Source organism: Chamaea fasciata, unplaced genomic scaffold, assembly GCF_029207755.1.
Source record: "Chamaea fasciata isolate MVZ Bird 193981 ecotype frontalis unplaced genomic scaffold, bChaFas1.0.hap1 SCAF_26, whole genome shotgun sequence".
Classification (NCBI taxonomy): Eukaryota; Metazoa; Chordata; class Aves; order Passeriformes; family Sylviidae; genus Chamaea; species Chamaea fasciata.
The window spans coordinates 2,992,164-2,998,863 of NW_027094111.1; positions in this window are offsets into that span (position 1 = coordinate 2,992,164).

Sequence of the window (6,700 nt, forward strand, 5' to 3'; positions counted from 1 at the left end):
GGCGATCCTCTGCATGCCAGTGGTGGGGGCAGCCCCAGCTCTGGCTCTGGCTCTGGCCCTGGCCCTGCCAACGTGTCCTGTTCTTGGGAAAGCCTGGGGGCTTGAACCATGGCACTGGGACACGGACACGGCTGCTTAAAAACACACGTAGGGCACTTGCTCATGTGTCGCCCCACGCATTGGGCAGGGCCTGGCAGGGTGCTCTGGGCTCAGCTTGGCACCAGGACAGGGCATGTGCCACCGTGCTGCTCCTGCCACCGCGCAGGGCGTTACCCAGGTTATTGTTCCTGCACTTCCAGCCCGCGCACGCTGTAATTATTATTATTATAATTATTATCAAATTACAGGGTGTGGTGTGAGTGGCTCAGTGGGCAGGCGGCAGCGGGTGGCCCTGGGTCTGCTGGGGGAAGGCTGGGCCTCTGGGGGCCACACCCTGCCCGGGGCCGTCCCGGCATCCTGGGGTGGTTCGGGCACTCCCAGGCTATCCTGGCTCCCTGGGGCTGTCCTGGCAACCTGGGGTTGTCCTGGCTCCCTGGGGCTGTCCTGGCAACCTGGGGTTGTCCTGGCTCCCTGGGGCTGTCCTGGCACCCCCGGGCTATCCTGGAACCCCCGGGCTATCCTGGAACCCCCAGGCTATCCTAGCTCGCTGGGGCTGTCCTGGCACCCTCGGGCTATCCTGGCTCCCTGGGGCTGTCCTGGCACCCCCAGGCTATCCTGGCTCCCTGGGGCTGTCCTGGCACCCTGGGGCTATCCTGGCACACCGGGCTATCTGGCTCCCTGGGGCTGTCCTGGCACCCCCGGGTTATCCTGGCTCCCTGGGGCTGTCCTAGCACCCCCGGGCTATCCTGGCTCCCTGGGGCTGTCCTGGCACCCCCGGGCTGTCCTGGCACCCCCAGGCTATCCTGGCTCCCTGGGGCTGTCCTGGCACTCCCAGGCTATCCTGGCTCCTTGGGGCTGTCCTGGCACCCTCGGGCTATCCTGGCATCTTAGGGCTGTCCTGGCACTCAGGGACTATCCTGACACCCCAGGGCTATCTCAGTACCCCAGAACAGTCTCTGCCCTCTGTCCCCTCCCTGGCAGGCAGTGTGCCCATGGACAGGCGTGGGTGACGGTCCCGGGATGCCCGCGGCTCCCTGGGGTGATCCAGGGGGGTGCCCACGGGTGAGTACCCCTTGTCTCGGTGCCAGTCCGGCTCCGCAGGGTGCCTCGGGGGATGCCCACGGGTGGGTACCGCTCATCCCGGCAGAGCCCGCTCCGGCAGCATCTCCCCGGCCCCACGTGCGGCTGCCCCCGCTCCCCCCCCCCCCAACCCCACGGGGGTCCCGGGGCGCCGGGAGGCGGCGGCAGAGCCGCACCGGAGCCATTTTGCGCCGCCGCCGCCCGCTCTGGCTCCCGGGGAAAATCCACCGCCGTGTCTTGGCGGCGCCGCGGCGGCCCCGCTCCGCTCCCGCCGCTCCGCGCCCGCCCGCGCTGCACTGCGGGGCCGCCGCCACTCGCATGCTGCCGCCCGCCGCGCTCCCACGCGCGGGGCGCCGGCCCGGGCCGAGCCGGGACCAGCCGAGCCCAACCGAGCCGGGCCGGGAGCAGCCGGGCCGGGGGCGGCCGCGCCGGGCCGTCGGGGAACCGCCCGGGAGCCGCCGGAGGATGTAGGAGGCGGGAGCGGGGTAAGAGCGGCGGGGGCGGCCCCGGTGCCGGGGGTACCGCGGTGCTCGGCGCAGAGTCGGGGCCGGTGCCCGAGGTCCGCGGTGGCCAGCGGGAGGGTGGGGGGAAGCGGTCCCGGGGGTCCGCGGTGCTCAGTGCGGAGGGAGGCTCTCGCCAACGGGGCACCGGAGCCGTGCGGAACCGGCCCCGCGGGAGCGGGACGTGTCACCTGCGGACCCATCCAGCCCCGCCGAGCCGGTGTCCGGGGGTGAACCGGATGGGGGGGGGATGGTGGAGGAGGGAGCCGGGGGATGGCCGGGGGCGTCTCACCGGTACCGTGGTGCTCAGCTCCGCCAGGATTCCCCGGCGGGTGGGGGAGAAGGGGTGCCACAGCGGGCATCCCCATTCCTGCCGCCCGCGGCACTGGGGAGGGAGGCACAGCCCGCAGCCCCTCCGGCCTCTCCCGGATGGCGACGCCAGCCATCCTGCGTTCTCCCGCTGCGGAGGGCTCGGGGAAGGCCCAGGACCCCTCCCCAGCCCAGGGGGGTCCCCCTCCCCATCCTGCCGGGGAGGGGGGGCGGTGGCTGCGAGGACCATGCCCGGCCGGGAGCTGGCGTGGGGAGCCGGCTGAGCTGTGCCCATCACCGTGCATCCAGGCGCCATGGTCCAACCCAGCCTGGGAGGCAAGCAGAGCTTCGGGAGCCTCTGTCTTGGTGCTCCCTCCTGCTGCCACCTTCCTTCCCCCAGGCTGTTGGGTTTTCTTGGAGGAGTTGGTCTGGTCCCTCCATCCTGTGCCAAACCTGCAGAGCAAGTTGGCACTGGGACCGCTAGTCTCTCTCCATCCTGTGACATCCAGCTCTGCATGTCACCTCCCTCGTGGGGTCCAGGGCTGTGCTGCCCACCGCCGATCCCTGTGTGTCCCCTGGCCAGGAATGGGGGACAGAGCCCGGCTGGTGGGTGTTGGTTATCCCAGTGGGAATCCAGGCTGCGAGCAGGCAGCCTTCCTTGGTGTAAATTGGAGCAGGATGTGGTCAGCAGTGCAGATTCTCCTTTAGGAAATGGATGTAATTTTTGGTCTTTCTCTCCCCTGTGCTCCCACTGTCCCCCTGTATGCATCCATGGCTCTTGAGGGTTCTGTCTGTGTGGGGATGGAGCAGTGGGAAGGCCACCGGGAGATGGGCATGGCTGGAAGGAGCATGTCAGCCCTTTCAAGCATTATTACAGCACCCGGCAGGGCTGGGAATGCAAAAATAGCCATCAAAGTGACCGTGGAACATCCGAGCCTGGAGGGGCCCCTTTTGGCTGCGGGGGTGGTGGGAACACTGACGTGGGAGGTGTTGGTGTGGGCCAAGTTTGGGGCTGCCCTGGGTGGTTGTTACCTCACCGAGCCGGGGCACCAGGACCAGCTCCAGGCATCCCTGCTCCAGGGAATGGGGTGACAAAACTGTGGTCTCCCCCCCTCCAAGCCAGGGTGAGGTGGTGCCCAAATCTCCCTCCTGAGTGCCAAGGCTTGTTCCACGTGGGCTTGGAGGAGCAGCCCCCAGCCCTCTCAGTCTTCCTGCTGGGCTTGGCTCCCAGAAGCTTGGGCAAGGCATGGGAGGAGTGGAGGGTGTTGGGCAGCCCAGGCTGGGGGTGCTTGAGGGGGATCTTCCTTCAGCCTCCCCATCGGTAGCTCAGAGGCAGAGCTGTGCCACGACCCGTGGGATGCAGAGCCTGTGTGGGTGGCTGGTGTCTGTGCTGGTGTGGGTCTCCCCAGCTCTGCCCACACTCCAGGGCAGGATCAGGCCCCGTGCTGGGGTCTCATGCCCAGGTGGTGCTGCTGCGGTGGGGGCTGGGGCTCCAGATCCAGGTTTTGCAGACGTTCGCATCTCTCCAACAAGCTGAGCCGAAACCCTGGATCCCACCCAGCCAGAAATTTGGATCTGGAGCCAAAGGTGACTCTTGGCCCTTACTGCCAACACAGACGAAGCTAAAATCTGGATCTGAGCAGAAACAGGAGGAGCCTGGATCCAGCGCAGGGGCTGAATGTGTGGCTCGTGCTCCTTCTGGCCATCAAATTGGATTTCCTGAAATAGCCTGTTGAAGACCAGAGCCCAGCAAGGACCGAATGACAGGTCACCAGGGGTGTGGAAGCCCCATCAAGATCCTGGCTGCCTGCTTCAAGACGTTGGCAGCCAGCAATAATAGTAATATACGGTGCCATTGCCGGGAGAGCGCAGCGCTGGAGAGCTAAGAATAGCAGGCGAGACGTGCCAGCAGAGGGGGACTCGCGGGGCGGGCGGGGGCCGGGGGGCTGCGGCTGGACCTGTCCCGGGGCACGCCCCGGCCATCAGGTGGCAGCTCTTCACAGCGGGAAGGACATCCCTGTGATGCAGGTGGCACAGGGCACGGCAGGTGCTGCAGAGGGCAAGGGGAGGGGGATGTGGAGAGTGGCGCCTGGTGCCGCAGACCCCGTGAAGTGCCCCTTTCAGCCTGGCCTCTGGGCTTTGGCAGAGCAGGATTTACACCTGGTTGTTGGGGATGGCAAAGTGGCCTTCAGATGGTGGCCATCTCAATGGCCCTGTGCTGCCTGGTCCCTCTGTGAGCAGCAGCACAAGGGGGGGGGGCACCTGGAAAGCCATGGGAAGGGCAGACAGCTCAGCACTCCACACTCACCTCCTCCAAACCAGGCAGGATTGAGCCCCTTCTGTCCTGCTTAGCAGCTCACTCCCAGGGCTGTACAGTGTCACTGGCAGGGGCACAGAGAGGGCCTGACCACCATGGGTCCAAAAGCTGAGCTGTGGGGAGGCCGGGCTGCTCTCTGTCAGCCGCTGCAGCACGTGGCAGTGGAGCAAGTGCCCATCGGATTAAGGAGAATTAAATTGTACCTTCCCCATTTCTGCGGGGCCAGGGGTGCTGCAGCACCCGGTGTCCCCCTCCCACAAGCAGCTGTGCTCCTGCAGTGCCTGTGTCAGTGCCTCTGCAACCTGCCCTCAATCTTAATTAGATTTTCCACGTCGCCCCCCAGCTCACTCCTCCCCAAATGCTGGAGCAGGAAGAAGCCATGACATGGTTTCTAATCAGGTTCTGAATTCAGATTCCTCTTGGCTGTCGTTGGAGGCTCCCCACAGCCTTTGTTTGGTGCTGCCCCACCTGGGTCTGCTCTGTGGCTCCCCTTGAAGCCAGTACCCCTGGGAACGAGTGGCTCATCAGCTGGGAGACCCTGAGGAAACACACTGATGTTTGGTGATGATGACTTGAAGAGCAGCCCCAGCACCCGCCAACCCTGTCAGAGAGACAGCCTGCCTGCTGCCCCCCAGCTCTGGTGAGCACTGTGGCTCTGGCTGCTCCTGCCAAGCACCAGACACCACTGCTGCTGCTTTCCAGGGGTTCATTCTGCATGGCTCCCGGGTGTCTGTGCAGCTGGCGTGGGAGCTGGGCACGGTGCCCCACGGCCGGTCCCGGTGTGGCTCCACTGCGGCCAGTGCCTTGCCAGCTTTGGCTCTGTCTCTGGCACCTAGACCTTGTCAGCAGCGAGTTGTGGCTCTGAGCAAAGCCAGGGGATGCAAACAGTTCCCAGCGCTGCCATGCCCCAATTAATAGCCTGTGAATCACGATGCCGCTGGAAGAGCAGATGTTTGCGGCGTGGTTGCCAGCACTCAGTGTTTCACCAGGAGTCTGGTTGGCCTTAAATTGGCATCTCCGGGCAGCGGGTGGTGATGTGGCCTCACTGCCTGCCTAGCCCTCTCCTGCAGGAGGATCAGGAGCTGTTTGGGCTGGGAATCAGCTGAAGTTTTTGGTAGGCAGAGGGAAGGGGGAGAACAGGCTGTCTGTGGGCATATGGGGGTGCTGCCTTGGAGTGAGAGGACTACAGAAGCTGAAGGTATTGAGTCCTGTTGTGTCAGGACCTGCTGATTTCCCATTCCTGGGGAACCTCTCATCTTCCCAAAGGGATGCAGGTGCTGTGAATGAAAATGGTGAACTGATTGGTACTGGGGAAACACTGTATGCTTTGGAAGTGGCTGTCCCTGCTGTGGTTGGTGTCCCCAGACGTGGGGTTGGGGTGAGACTCTGTGGTGATTGATGCACCCCAGGCAGGTGCCATCTGTGCAGCTGACCTGATGGATGGCCTCATGTTTCATGTTTTGTGTCATGACGCCCATCAGCCTCAGGCTCCCCTGGGCCCTCTCTGGGTGGGGGCACATTGGGAAGAGCCCCGTGGTAGGGGGAACAACATGGTTCCCCTACAGCAGGTGCGAGTGGGGAGCTGGTGGAGGCGAGAGCTGCACTCAGGTGCCTGTGGGGTGCAGAAGAGTGTGTGGCTGTGGGGCGTGTGGGATGCTGTGAGTGGGAGCAGCCAGGTGCACGTGGCCATGTAGTTGTCTGGGTGCAGTGATGCAGAGCCAGCGAGTGCCCATCTGTGTGTGCAGGGCCCATCCATCCATCAGCGTGTGGGGCCACGTGTCCATCTGTCTGTGCGGGGCTGGGTGTCCATCCATCCATCAGCCTGTGGGGCCGTGTGTCCATCTGGCCATGTGTGGCCGGGTGTCCGTCCATCCATCAGCCTGTGGGGCTGTGTGTCCATCTGCGTGTGCGGGGCTGGGTGTCCATCCATCCATCAGCCTGTGGGGCCGTGTGTCCATCTGGCCATGTGGGGCCGGGTGTCCGTCCATCCATCAGCCTGTGGGGCCGTGTGTCCATCTGGCCATGTGTGGCCGGGTGTCCGTCCATCCATCAGCCTGTGGGGCCGTGTGTCCATCTGGCCATGTGGGGCCGGGTGTCCGTCCATCCATCAGCGTGCAGGGCTCTGTGTCCGTCTGGCCGTGCGGGGCGGTGCGTGGGCGTGCGGCGCTGCCGGCGTGGGCAGCCCCTTTCCCGGGGGTGCGTGTTGGTGCGCGGGGGTGGCCGAGCGCGCCGGGGAGCGCGCGTGGGTGTGTCCCCAGCGCGCGGGGGCGACGGCTCCGCCACCGCCTCTCGCCGGCTGCAAGGTGCCGGTGCCGGTGTCGGCACCCGGAGCGTGGCCGCCGCCGCCGCGCTGCCGTGGGTGGCCGTGACCCCCGGGGACGCCTCCGGCCTCGCT